The sequence below is a fragment of the Cynocephalus volans genome, chromosome 5 (genome assembly GCF_027409185.1).
Source record: "Cynocephalus volans isolate mCynVol1 chromosome 5, mCynVol1.pri, whole genome shotgun sequence".
NCBI classification, from domain to species: domain Eukaryota; kingdom Metazoa; phylum Chordata; class Mammalia; order Dermoptera; family Cynocephalidae; genus Cynocephalus; species Cynocephalus volans.
This window is the reverse complement of record NC_084464.1, coordinates 24,777,565-24,791,938: the sequence shown is the minus strand read 5'-3', so window position 1 is coordinate 24,791,938 and position 14,374 is coordinate 24,777,565. Positions and strand designations below refer to the sequence as shown.

Here is a 14,374-nt window from a genome sequence, read left to right as displayed (position 1 = left end):
TTTCCCTGGAGGAGTTAATCCTCGAGAAATAAAAGGTAATGAAATTTGGCAAATGGAAGTCACTCGTTATTCCTCTTTCAGATGTCTTAGATATTTACATGTTACTGTTGATACTTACTCTGGTCTTATTCATGCCACTGCCCAAACAGGAGAAACTGCTAAACATGTTTTAAAAAAACATTGTCTTTCTGCCTTTGCCACCATGAGGATTCCAAATCAAATTAAGGCAGATAATAGACCAGCTTACACCTCCAAAGTCTTTCAAGTATTCTGTGATAACTGGAACATTAAACATGTCACAGGAATGCCATTTAACCCCACTGGCCAGACAATTGTTGAAGGAACTAATGGCCTTCCTAAATCTCAAATACATAAACAAAAGAGGGGTAATGTAGATATGACTGGCCCATCATGAACAGGTCCTTAAAGCTCTGTTTACACTACAATTTTTAAACTGTAATTCCCCAAAATTAACGGCCACAGAACAACACTTTATACTTCCTAAAAAGAGACCTAGACCCTTGGTTTTATTCTACCACCTGCCAACGGGACCGCAGTGGTTGAGACCTGTCAGATTGTTAACATGGGGCAGAGGGTGGGTCTGCGTCTGTTCTTTGACCCACAGGCCTACTATGGATTCCTGCTAAGGCTGTTGAACCTTATGTGGAACCCCAAACCAGACAAGGAGTTGAGTCTGATCCCAAAATCTCAATGTCTGGCCATCACACCTCAATCCATATCACTGGGGATGGTACACATCAGACCACCAGTGATGATGGTGCCAACAACCACCTCCACTCCGACCTACATGAGCCCACCAGTAATGAAAATAATAGCTCCAAATTGGCCCGGGGCAAATTAAAAAAACTTCAGCAGTCAAATAGCTTTCAATAGCTCAGCCCTTAAGCTCAGTAACTCATTTGAGAAGCAAAAACTAAACTAAAATCTACCTGTTTAACTAAATGGTCTCAAATTTTCTGGCATCCAGCTGTTTATCTTAAACAGACTTCTAAATTTTCTTCTAGGCTCATCTATGTATTTCTTCACAAAATCCTCTGGTAAAGTTCTATGCCATTTTTTTTTTTAAAGAAAACTTTCTCTGCCTCTTCTTGAAAAGGCTTGCATACTTTGCTTTACAATGTAAATTCGTTACCTTGCTTTCTTTAAAACATGGTGAGGCCTCACCAATAAGTCTTTAAAAAAAAAAAAAAAACTAAACCTGACTGTCCTTTTTACTAGTGAGCTTTTTTTAAACATCTTGAACAAAACCTATAACATCCTTGTTTGTTCTTGTTGTTTATGTCTGCATATATGCATGTGTAAGCTGTATTTATATGTTCATGTCTATATGTGTAATTGTGTTTTCTCCGTGGTACCAAATTGGCTTATAATTAATGCATGCTCATTAAGTAACTAAGTATACTTTTTAAGTTCACATGACTTAAATTTTCTAAAGTTTTAATAAATATATTTTCAAAATTTGATTTAAACCTTTTACCTAAATTTGGCTCTAGGTCAGTATGTCTCTTTGTTATCTCAGCTCTGCCTCCTGGCCATGCTGGGAGAAACAATATCTTTAAGACATTATCTTTGTGAATACTGCCCTCTGCCTCTCTGGATTCCACTTGGCTCTAAATGCCATGTGGAAACCTGGGACCCAAAATGGCTAGTGAAAGGAGACTTATGCCCAATATCTCATAGGCTCTAGTTAACATTAACTGATAAGGGTATAGATCTAATACACCAAGTTTTTGGCTGGGAAACCATAAATATGTATTTGGTAAAAACAGCTAAAATTCAAACTGGGCTTTGTATAATTTGCTCTGATAAATGGATGTCTACTTACTAACCTGAGTGCATAAAAATGTTCTTATCAGCACACATCCGCTGCCTGGGTTTACTAATCAAACAAGATTACATTTGTCTTTTCCAGAGGTCTCTTAAGTTGTGCATGATAATTTCTTGTGCTCTCTGCCTTTGAAACTCTTTGTCACTTTAGTTTTATTTTTTGCAGTAATTCATGATCTTATTCAATTAAATGTTTTAAGCCTTTTGTTATTTGACAAAACTTAACAAAACTAAATTCTGAAAGCCCAACCTTTTGGTTTAAACTGACTTTGAGGAGTTCCAAGGGCTCTGGGGCTTCTCAAAGGATATATAAAAAATATATCAGAACTCATTGGCTTATTTAATAAATTAGACTATATGGGAAAGCATTGTCATTACTGACGGTGTTATGGATATGTGTTCTAAAATCTTGTAAGGTTCCTAAAATCTGGGTCTTGATATAAATGCTACTGGTCATAATCTTGGTTCAATTATAATCTTAAACGTTAAATTAGGTACAGCTTCCTAACAAACCTTGAGTTCATACCTTTAAATTAATTTCCAAAATTCTAATAAAGAAACTGATGGGTTTGTGAAATTGTTCACAAAGGTCAACACGACAAAAGTTAATTAGTGAACTAATTAAAAAGAATTATGGGTTTTTACAATTTCCTTATTTTGAAACACTGCTGGTTCTCTTACTGTTTTGTTTTCCAAATCTAAAAGAAAACTCTCTCTTAAGCTATCTATAACTGACAAGTTTGGTAAAATATCATTTAAAACAGAAGTAAAAGCCTTTGTTTTCTCCCTATTTGATCCACTCCAAATTTAATAACTTTAAGTATCCTTATCATTATTATGGCAATGTGGCTATTTTTATAAGTTCAATGAAAATTAACTCTGACAGGATATAATTTAAAACTTTGGCTATAAGATAGCATTTCTCTTCTAAGCTGCTGACCCCTCTTTCGTGTTGCCTTAATTTGGCCTAACTGCTGTTTCATCCTGCTGTTCATCTCCGCCCCCCCCCCCCATGTGGGGCAGAACACCACCTGTGGATGAGCCTTCCCAGCACTGTGGGATTTATACAAAGAAAAGACCTTTTCAATCAAGATATTGATCATCAGTGCTTTTATGAGGAATGCCTTGATTATTAAGGGGGAAATAACATCTTCTCTACAAAAGTAGGTCTCTAAATTTTCCTGGCCTTAAAGAGGGTGTTTGTAACTTGGATGAGAAATCCTGTTCCTGAACAAAAGACTTGTAATTGATCAAAAATTATACAAAAGAATAGATGCTTTGGAAGCAGTAATGTCCTGGACAGGTGAACATTAACAAACTCTCTGGACTCAGAATCAACTACTATAAAGAGCAGAATCCCATTCTGGCATTTCAACTATTGGTAATTACACCTAATTCACGGCACCTGGAATGATGCCTATGCAACAGCTGAGAGATGATGACATCATCAGTCCTCACCTGAAGTAAATTAAAAAGACTTGCCATGCAAAAGGATACTAACTTTGCTTTAAATGCTTTTGTCTTAACTGTGAAAACCTGATCTATAGCTTTTGCTTTTCCCATTAAATAAATAAGACCGGGGAGATTTGGAGTATACATAAAGCAAATGTATTTCACAGGGCCTAGTTTTCCAAAGCCTTGCAGTTTCAAATGTTAACCTTGCAAAAGACAGGAAATTTTCCCCAGGCTATAGTCTCTGTTGTAAGATAATGAATTGTAACACAACAAAGTTGCTGGCTCAAAAACAGGTTACTGATTGATATGTAAAGATACTGGGAAATTACTGTAAGAAGAGAATGTTTGTTAAAATCAAGCTTTTGTTGGTGGATCAACTTCTCTTCTTGCAAATTGCATTATGGAATGTCACCTTGCTTGTCTTACTGAGTGTTACCAGCTTCTATTGTTAAACTTGTTAAACTATACTTAGCAAAAACCCCACCTATGTTCTCTTCCTGAAACTTCCTGGTCTGGGGAATAAATGTGGGAAGAGAACCCCAATTCATGGTTAATTTCCCAAATGGAAGGAATGCCTCTCTCTTGAGGGTTCTGGGAGATTAACCCCTTTTTGGGGCTTCTCACTGCTCAGAAGAGATGGGCTTTGAGTAATCTTTGGCGGCTCTATCACCCAGGGGAAAATGGGTGACAAATCCGTGGGAGGCAAATCCTTCTGCTCAATGTTGCCGCAAACTTAAAATTGCTCTTAAAAATAAAGTCTTTTTTTAAAAGTACGTAATTTAAAGAATTCAGGGAAGTATTTATGGGCAAGCAATATTTCTGAACGTTTTTGGATTTAAAAATAAGATATAAATGAAGGCAACGTCATTTTCCTAGGTTGTGTGAGTGTGTGCCTGCCTAGATCTGGGGAAAGTTAGGTGAAAGGTGCTAACCACTGGATTTGAAACAGCATGTCCCTTCTCTCCTGTTTTCCATCCTAGAGCACTCACTCTAATGACAGGAAACAATGTCTCCTGAACCCTAGAGGCTCCCTCACCACCGAGAGTGCCCTGCTGCTCACGTCTGCTACTTCCCTCAGTCAGTGCACAGAGGAGTGACCCGTGCTGCGGCCTGGCCTGGAGGCTTTGAGCAGAAATATGACTGATGAGCTGGCAAAGTCCTGGATGCTAAATATTTGGATTCACTAGCTTTCAATATGTGAAAATGGAATATAAAAGGAAGTTAAAACAAGCTCAGCATTTTACAACCTTAGCTTCAGTGCAGGTTTCAAGGTCTATAGAAAGAGACAGTCGCTTTATTGTATTTGGAGAATGAAATAGTTTTGCAAAGGAAAAAAGATAAAACAGTATGTGCCACATGATTCCAAGATTGTTAAAGCAAAATAAGCCTGGAAGGGAATCTATCAAGGTGTCACTAACCTTCAGGGTTCTCAAACGTTGCTAGCTGCAGTGTTATTTGGTACAGAATTCATTGAAAACAATTTGGCAACCTATCAGAATTACAAGTTTGGTATCTGCCTGGTAGCCCAGCTGGTTAGAGAGTGGCCTTGTAACACCCAGGTCAAGGGTTCAGATCCCCGTACCAGCCAGAAGCCAAAAATAAAAAATAAAAAAAATAAAAAACTATGAATTCACGTACCCTTTGATGCAGCAATTCCATTGCTAAGGGTATTTTATGATATAGTCACATTTACAAGATAATATACATGCAAGCGTACTAATGCAGCATATTGTGAAAAAGTTTGAAAATAAATTAAAACTTCCACCAGGGGGAACTTGTTAAATATGATATTTGACTAAACATTATGTAACTATAAGAAAGGAAACTCTTCATGAACTCATGGAATAAACTCCAAGATATATTTTAGTTGAAAAGCTTAGATACATATGTATTAAATGGTTTGTGTTTTGTATGCTATTTGCTTTAAATAAAAGGGGAGAAAAAGAGTATGCATGCTTTTATGTATTTTATCATCTATATAAATTTGGTTGCCTCCAGAGGAAGAAAATGGGTAGGAACTAGGAGTTTTTTAAATTGTATACTCTTTTTGTACCTCTTAAATTCAAATCATGTAAGTGAATTTTTATAATTTAAACATTTTTAAATTAATAATTAAAAATAGTACCAACCTGCTAGAGTGCAAACTTCATGGAGGTAAAGGACTGTATGTGTCTCATATGTAGTTCTATTCACAGTGCCCAGCACAGTGCCTGGTATAAAGGAGCCACTTAATTAACAGCTGAATGAGTAAATGAATTGCTAATATTTTAGTGGTGAGATTCCAGGGAATTTTTTGTAATTTAAAAATATTTTCTCATACACAGGCATTGATTTTTACAATCAGAAATACAGTTTTAAAGTGGAAGGGAAAGACTCAGATGCAGTAGAGCCCCTAGACCCAGGCAAGTGCTCTTAGAGTATTGTTGTCAAAGTTTTCTAAGATCTCCTCCTGTTTGCAGGAACCAGCCAGCACTGGCAGAGCCATTGCAGCAGGGCGCCACGGACATGGACCAAGGTGCTTTCCAACCTTCAGTCACCCTCCCTGTCAAGAGGTGGACCAGATGCCCCCAGAAGCTGCAGCACTTGTGTCTGTGAGATCATCTTGGCTCGGCCCCCGTGGCTGTGCCCTGGTTCCTGAGGGCCACAGGAGAACAGATAACTTCCATTGGCTGGGGTAGTTTCTTTTGTGGAATCCTGCAACATTGGGCCACCAGATGGTGCTGACACCTGATTTGGAGTGTCGCTCACTCAAGTGGGGCACAGGGCAAAGGGTAAATTCAGGGATTGGCCCCTGAGCCTTGAGCTTGAGTTCCCATGCAGCCGTGTAGTGGTTCTCACCTGTCTGAATTCTGACATTTTTTTCATGAAATTGTTTACATAGACAGAAACCCCACAAATAATATTTGCTGGGGCTCACACATGCCAGGAGTAGCCCTCCTCTGATGTAAACACCTGTATTTGAAAGATTTCAATAAGAACAAGTAAAAGTACTTAACATTCTGACAAATCAAAGCAAGTGTTTTATTCTAGAAGATAATGTTAGTAATTGGGAGAAAAGAGCTGATTGATTGTGATCGGAGCCCCGCCCACAAAATCCAGAGTCAGGGAGCCCAGTGAGCTATACAGTGAGCTATTTTTACAGCTTTAAAAAAAAAATGTACCAAGATGTAACCAACCTTTAACTCCCTTGGCCATATTTGGCAACAGCTTAGAAGAGGCCACGTCCCAGCACAGGGGCAAGGCAGCTTTGTACTCTCTGCCAGTTATGTTACGCTTCACAGAGTTCAGCATTGTGGTTACATGATGCAGTGTAACTTTCTTACATATCCATCTCTCCCCATCACACTCCAATGCATGTTTTCCAAAGAAGTCATCTGAGCTCTAGAGGGAGTAGAAGGTCAGAGAGAGATTAGCCCAGGAAGAGCCAGCCTTCCAGAGATATAGTGATCTTCTTCCTGCTAAAGTCAGAGACTGAAATCCTCTCACTGTTCTATCTTCACCTCTAGTGTGCATCTCTCTGCTGAGTCAGGAAATTCTGTATCATCCAAAGAAAATGCTGTGTCTCGTTGACTAAAAAGCCCCACATCCTATCCCTGCTCTACACTGATTCTTCACCCTCCCCCGCAAGACAGCTCCAGGAGTCTGTCTGTAGCAGACTGGATGCAGTGGAGAGGCCCTTGCAGGGCACACTGGGTCCTTCCTGTGACATGACTTATGACAGGCAGAGGCTATGTCATCTGCTTTTCATGTTCATGAGTGTACGCTGAGTATGGAATGGGACATGTAGGTGGGCGTGGGAGAAGACGTGTGTGTTGGCACAGGCAGAGCAGAAAGGGGCAATACGGAGTGGACTCTTCAGCCACTTATGGTTGGATCCAGCTGGGCACCAGGACACACACGCCAGTAACACAGCTGTGTGTGACAGGTGTAAGGACACCTGCCTAATGTCTCCCATCACCACCCACAGCCTAATGGCCACACCATTGATCCTGTCAGTCCCAGTCGATCCACAGATTCTGTGGACCTTGTCCTCCTCCAACCTGAGCGAGAGCTCCCAGAACTAGACAGAATGGCCTGGATTTATTTTAGAAGACAGTCACAGATGCATGGTGGGTGGGGATGAGAAAATCCAGTAGTCTATGAGGGGGGTTGGAGGGAGGGGGCTCACAGCCAGGCTGCTAGTCTCATGTCACAAGGGATGCCCGTGACTGAACTAGCAGGACTTGAAGACAGACAGTGGGGGGGCTGAAGGGTGGGGTGCAGGGGTGGGCTACGGGGACGGCAGGCTAGCAAATGTGCAAGGAAACACACAAAGCGCTGGTACTGGGTTGGTCAGTTAGCTCACTTGGGAGAGCACGGTGCTGGTAACACCAAGGTCAAGGGTTCAGGCCTTCCTACTGGCCAACTGCAAGAAAAAAAAGCACTAGTATTGGATCATTTGCTGATGATGCCATTCATTCATTTGCGAAAAGATATGCTTTTAAGCACCTGTTAGGGGCCACTCCAGCAGAAGTCTCAGCTCAGATATCTGTGCTAGGTCCCTGCATCTGGGTGGGGAAGACAAACACATAAAATTGCAATACAGTTGATAGAGTTTGGATGTGTTGGCCCTCAAAGCTCATATCAAAATCTGATCCCCAACTTGGCAATGTTGGGAGTGGTTTGGGTTATGGGGAGAGATCCATCATGAATAGATTAAAGCCTCGAGGTGGGTAGTGAGCAAGTTGTTGCTTTGTTACTTCCCATGAGAGCTGGTTGTTTAAAAGACTCTGGCATGTCCTCTCTTGCTTCCTATTACCATGTTGTCTGCTTGTACCCGCCGGCTGCCTGCCGCTTTCCGCCAAGAGTAGAAGCAGCCTGAGGCCTGCGTCAGATGCAGCCATCCCAGAATCGTAAGCCAAATAAACTTTGTTCTTTATAAATTACCTAGTTTCAGGTATTCTGTTATAAGGAACAGAAAGAGATAGAAAAAGTGAGCCCTCACAGATCTTGGACACCCCACCCTCCAGAACTGTGAAAAATTAACATTTACTATTTAAGTTACCCAGTCTATGATATTGTGTTATAGTGCTCTGACAGACTTAAGATATGGGATTTGGGAGAGGATTAAATGAGATCATATATGGAATGTTCTTAGAACAGTGCTTAGCACATAGTAAGCTATTCATATTCTTATATACTTTCAAATTATTTTGTCTAACGCTATGTTTTAGGTTAAGTGTTACACTATTAGTGCAGGGTAATAGAGGTTAAGAAACTTAGAATATGATAGCATAGACACAGACAATCAAATGAAAAAGAAATACAAATGTCCAGTAAAGATGTGACATTTTGCATTTTGTGTAACAAAAGGAATATGAAATAAAACAGCTATGAGATTAGTCTTTTTCTCACTGGGGAACATTTTTGAATGGATAATACTCAGTAGGATGTGGGGAAACACGAACTCTCAAGCATTGTTGATGAAGAGTACAAATTTGTTCACCATTTTAGAAGAAAACTATGGCAATGTTTATCTACATATTACGCCAATAATCCCAATCCAAGGAGATCAGCAATACTTGCGGGAGCTGTAAAAATATATTCATTTCTTCATTGGTCAAATATGTACCTATCACCTATTTGGTGCCAGCTGAAGTCATTGATTGATGGCCCTTAAGGGAGATAATCAAATGTTATCATTTCAGGTAACTGTAAGTATTGTTAAGAAAAAGAAAGCCAGCTTTTAAGGCAAAGGATTATGGGATGGGAAGAGGGGAATTTTATGGGTGAAAGAGGGTGGGCTTCCTGAGGCAGTGATGGTGGGGAAGAGATCTGAAGGAAGTGCTGGCTCCTCCTGGGACAGTCCTCACCCAGGCAACAAGAGCATAAAGGGTCCTAGGGCAGGAAAGCACGAGGCTCCTCAGCAGGAGGGGCAGTGTAACGAACAACTCGTAGGAATGAAAGAGTCCTTTCTTGCTATCATCTGCACACTGGAGTTTTACAGGACTGCAAAAAAGTGAGAAGACCTACATGTATGTACCTGGAGAGTGTACATGATGCATTAGGTGGAGATGAAATTGCATAAGGGTATAAATTAGTATTCCCATTTTTATAATAAGGAAAGGTGGAAATGTTTCTTTTTGTATGAATGTTTGGAAAAATCTGGAGATACACAACCAAGTATCCTGCTTGTTGCTTTGTTGTGTCAAGGGGGTAGGAGAGCCAAACAGTGGTCCAAAAGGGGAAAGGAGAACAAGAAGCTAGCAGGTCTCTGAGGTTGTCCCCGACGTCAAATGAAATATTCTGGGTCTCAGGGCCGGCCCGTGGCTCACTCGGGAGATTGCGGTACTGATAACACCAAGGCCATGGGTTTGCATCCTATATAGGGATGGCTGGTTCGCTCACCGGCTGAGCGTGGTGCTGACAACACCAAGCCAAGGGTTAAGATCCCCTTACTGGTCATATGTAAAAAAAAAAAAAAAGAAAAAAAAAAAAAAAATTCTGGATCTCTCCAGAGTACAACTCTAAGGTGCTAATCACATCATTTGCAAGCAATCTTCTGTTTATAAAGTGGTTTCCCAGGTTAATAGGTTTGTAGGGAGAGAATGTCCACATCACATTAATGATTACCTTTAATTCATAGGTGGTTTTGTGTTGTGGTTTTGACCTTGCCTGTTGTGAGCTCTGGAGGCATGAATCCATCAATGAATGATGGAAGATGAGAGAAGATGCTGTGTGTAATGCACCTAGCAGGGAACTTGGAAAACTCTAGGTGCTCCCTGGTGTTAGTTCTATATATTCCTTATCCCTGACACATCAAATCTTTGGAGATTGTTGGGTTTCTGGTTGTCCAATTCCCCCTCCCCCATTTCTTCTTTCCTGCTTTCTTTGGATTAGGTGACATTTAGAATTCCATTTAAATTTTTGATTGACTTTTTAGCTATACCTCTTGGCATTATTTTTTTTTTTTTAGTGGTTGCTAAAGAGATTAAAATATACATCCCTTTAGCTCAGTTGGTTAGAGCACAGCTTGTGATACCAAGATCAAGAATTCAGATCCCTCTACCGGCCAGCCACTAAAAAAGAAAACAAAACAAAAAATATATTTCAAAAAACAACAAAAAATATTAAAAACAATATATACATCTTTAACCTTTCCTAGTCTACTTAGGGTTCATAATATGCCACTTCACATAAAATATAAGAACCCTGCAATTCTGCGGGGCCATCTCCCACCCTTTCTTTATTCTATAGTTGTAGTATGTATACATCTTTCCGTATCCTACAAACCACAATACAAAGTTTTGAGACTTTAGGGCTGGCCCGTGGCTCACTTGGGAGAGTGTGGTGCTGATAACACCAAGGCCGTGGGTTCGGATCCCGTATAGGGATGGCCGGTTAGCTCACGTGGGAGAGCGTGGTGCTGACAAAGTTATGAGCCTTTGCGTTAAGCGGTCATGTTAAAGAAACTAAGAGAAACAAGTAGTCTTTCATACTCACACAAATACAATTTCCAGTGCTCTTCTACAAAAGGGTTCTAATGCACTTTGAGAAAAAGGATATAGTTGTGGAAGCCAGAGAATTATACAAGGCAAGACACGTATATGACAGAACTTACAGGTAGTGGAAAGAATCCCCAAGAGTCAATGGGAATATCTGGCTGATTCAGACCCTAACCTTCACTTTTCCTGGGTTGAATTTTATTTCTCTAATCAATAATCTCCAAAGCCATGTTGAATCTTTTTTCTCTTATGCTTTGACAAGATCAGATCTAATAAAATCTGCAAGGAAAACATCAGTAGAGCTGTGCTGATTCCACCCCCAAGCAGGACCTGAGGTAACAGCAAGGATGGGAGCAGAAACCAGACAGAGCCTTGGGGAGACCTTGCACCTGGCTCCTTGCACACAGGCCCCCAGGCTCACACCCCCCTCCCTCCTGCTTTTCATTTCCCACATTCTGTTCTCTCAGCTCCCTCTTTTTAAACCCCTCAGGAAATCTGAGTCTTTGAGTTGGCTTTACTCTGTCCCTTCTCCTTCAGGTTTACGGGACAGATGGGTTAGCCCAACATCTGTCCTCAGGTCACTGGTATTCCTGAGTGAAAGCTGACTTCCATTTTCACCAACATTTGACTTTTGAGTTTGTTTTTGTTTTTTATTTATATTTTTTTATTTTGGCATTAGACAATGTAAACATTTTTTGTGGCCTGAGTTTGTTTTTGAAAGGGGGCAGGCAGCTGGACCTGTGCCCCATAACATAAAGACTTGCCCCTGCAGAAGATTCAAGCAGAATCTTGTAAAGAAATGGGAGAGTGACAGTCCCCCTTTGGTGTACTCATCCTTTAACTTCCTCCGGCCGAGGTAACCACTTGCAACAGTTTTTTCTCTTTTCTCTAACCTTTTCCTTTGTATGCATTTGCATGTCTGTGTGTATCTAGAGGTATCCTTTAATGTAAATGAGTTTTATTTTTCTTTAACAACATCTGAGATCTTCCCGTGTCCATGGTGCTTATTACAGATGAACCATAATTTCTTCCCCTATGAATGGAAAACTAATAACATAAAGTAACCAAGCACTTATGGCCTGTCTCTTTTTGATCTTGCAATTAGCTCTTTCTTTCATCCTAAAGCAGAATTTACCAAGACTGGATTGTTCATCTAATAATGGGTGATAGAAGCTGGCTTGGACTGTTGTGAAAGAAGTCAAGTTTTACTGCATAAAAAATTATTTTGTAATTTCCTTTCATTAGATAGTCACTCTAGGTATTGATAATTCAATAACTTAGTGAAGTGTTTAACCCATAATATGAAGGAAATCCATATTAAATAGAAGCTTACCTTAGAGCTCCTGTGGCTCATAAACGCATTGACTAGCAGTTTTGGGGCTGGAGGTCCTTGGTCTCTAGCCAGTTCTGACACAGGCTGAGTTGAACTTGAGACAGTGGAAGACCTAGGAGTTGTGAGAAACCATGTTTGATATCTTCCTGATCTTGATTTTGTGTCCTCTCTTTTATTTATTACTTTTTATTTTAAAATTAAAAAAAAATTTATTGGTGGCTGGCCTCTGTGAGGAATTTTGTTTATTTCTGAGCAGTAGAGATCACTGGGCAGTGTGCACACTCACTGCATCTGCTGTAGGATGATATCAGTTGAGCTTGCCCAAGATTTTAGGCAAAATGCCCAGAAATGTGCTTTAGGGTTTTTTTTTTCTTAGCATACTCATTGTTACAAATCATACTTATTCTTTATGCCCCTTACCCAATCTCCCCCCTCCCCTCTTCCCCCTCCACCTCTTCCCCCTTCCCCCTCCCCCTCTTCCCCCTCCCCCTCTTCCCCCTTCCCCCTTCCCCCCTTCCCCCTCCTTCCCCTTCCCCCTTCCCCCCTTCCCCCTCCTTCCCCTTCCCCCTCCCCCTTCCCCCTCCTTCCCCTTCCCCCTCCCCCCTTCCCCCTCCTTCCCCTTCCCCCTCCTTCCCCTTCCCCCTCCCCCTTCCCCCTCCCCCTCTTCCCCCTTCCCCCTCCCCCTCCTTCCCCTTTCCCCCCTCCTTCCCCTTTCTCCCCTCCTTCCCCTTCCCCCCTCCTTCCCCTTCCCCCCTTCCCCCTCCTTCCCCTTCCCCCCTTCCCCCTCCTTCCCCTTCCCCCCTTCCCCCTCCTTCCCCTTCCCCCCTTCCCCCTCCTTCCCCTTCCCCCCTTCCCCCTCTTCGTCCTTCCCCCTCCTTCCCCCTCTTCGTCCTTCCCCCTCTTCGTCCTTCCCCCTCCTTCCCCCCTCCTCTCCTTCCCCCCTCCCCCTCCTCTCCTTCCCCCTCCCCCTCCTCTCCTTCCCCCTCCCCCTCCTCTCCTTCCCCCCTCCCCCTCCTCTCCTTCCCCCCTTCTAGGAAACAGATTTGTTCTCTCCATCTGATAGATTAACTGATCCTCTGTTGGTTTGTTGCCTAGATGATCTGTCCAGTACTGAGAGTGGTGTGATCAAATCCTCCCCTATTATAAATCAGATGCTTCTTCTGTTACGCTGGAGTGTACTGTGTGGAGAGAGAAGACCTTCTTTTTTTATTTTTTATTTTGGTCTCCGCTGGTGCCTCTCCTTGTGACAATGAAGTTTAGAATCTGGCATGCCATCTGTATGGTGGCCGTGACTGCTGCTGTAGAGACTAGTCACTTTTGCGGCAGTAACAGCAATTGTGGTGGCTATGATGGACTGCGTGCATAGAAATGATGTTTTTGGTGTGCCTTTTACCTGTTGTGGCTGGGTTTGGCTTCCCCCAGCTCAATGCCTCAGAACCCCTAGGTCTTTTTGTTTTTGGCCACTGGCGGGTACAGAGATCGAATCCTGATGTTATCGGCACCATGCTCCAACCAGCTGAACTAACTTGCCAGGTCTGTCTTTTCATTCCCATTCCATTTCTTGAGCTGTCTTTTTCATTTAAGGATATTTTGAAAAGCTCATTCATCAAGTAGTTCTTTTTCTACTCTCATAATGAGCACCAATCTTAGATCCCTTCCTATAAATTTGCTACCAGGATTTCTATGAGAGGCATTATCAAAAATACGTATTTTTTTCCTTGAGTGCCCAGTTCAAGTACAGGATTAAAATTTTCAATCATCTGTCTTCTGTGGATGCCTTAATTACAGCACCTGGCATTTAGCTGGTTTTCCATTAAATAATAATTGAATGAATGAACTGTTAAACCTGAAGCGTTCAGATTTTCTGGCTATACAATGGTGTCTTATTTTATTTTTACTAGTGGTTGTTTTATTTAAGAACTATTTCCATCTCCCCTCTAGCCACAGTTACATGAGTTGGCCACTAAAAACAAAACATATAGGGTATAATTTTCCTTTCTGATAAAAAAAAAAATTCAAAAATATTATTTTTACTTAATAAACTTTGATTGTAGTTTCTATGTCTAAGACCTGATGCTTAACCTAGTCTTGTGAAAAGGAGCTCCCTCTAACATTGCCACATACCTGTAGTCTTTTTCAATTTAATAAGTGTATGATGTTTTTATGTGTTATGCTGTCCTTAATTCATGCCTATATTTAGGTATGAATGTGTGTTTATGTGTATATGTGAATATATTTTCTAGGGCAAGTATCT

General features: G+C 41.2%; 1 protein-coding gene across 14 annotated transcripts in view; it reads left to right on the top strand.

The window, feature by feature from the left end:
• Positions 1–14,374, top strand: part of LOC134378191 (ral guanine nucleotide dissociation stimulator-like) — a 40,990-nt gene that overhangs the window by 15,847 nt on the left and 10,769 nt on the right. For 8 of the 14 annotated variants that reach the window (XM_063097158.1, XM_063097155.1, XM_063097168.1 and 5 more), the window contains exons 2-4: positions 4,284–4,648; positions 5,763–5,894; positions 8,154–8,195. The exons of 1 other annotated variant lie outside the window; for it this stretch is intronic. The gene's annotated coding sequence lies outside the window, so the exon portion shown is untranslated. Of the gene's footprint in view, position 1; positions 36–4,283; positions 4,649–5,762; positions 5,895–8,153; positions 8,196–14,374 lie in introns of those variants that run through there. 5 more of the 14 variants (XM_063097159.1, XM_063097160.1, XM_063097161.1 and 2 more) reach the window with 5 other exon arrangements.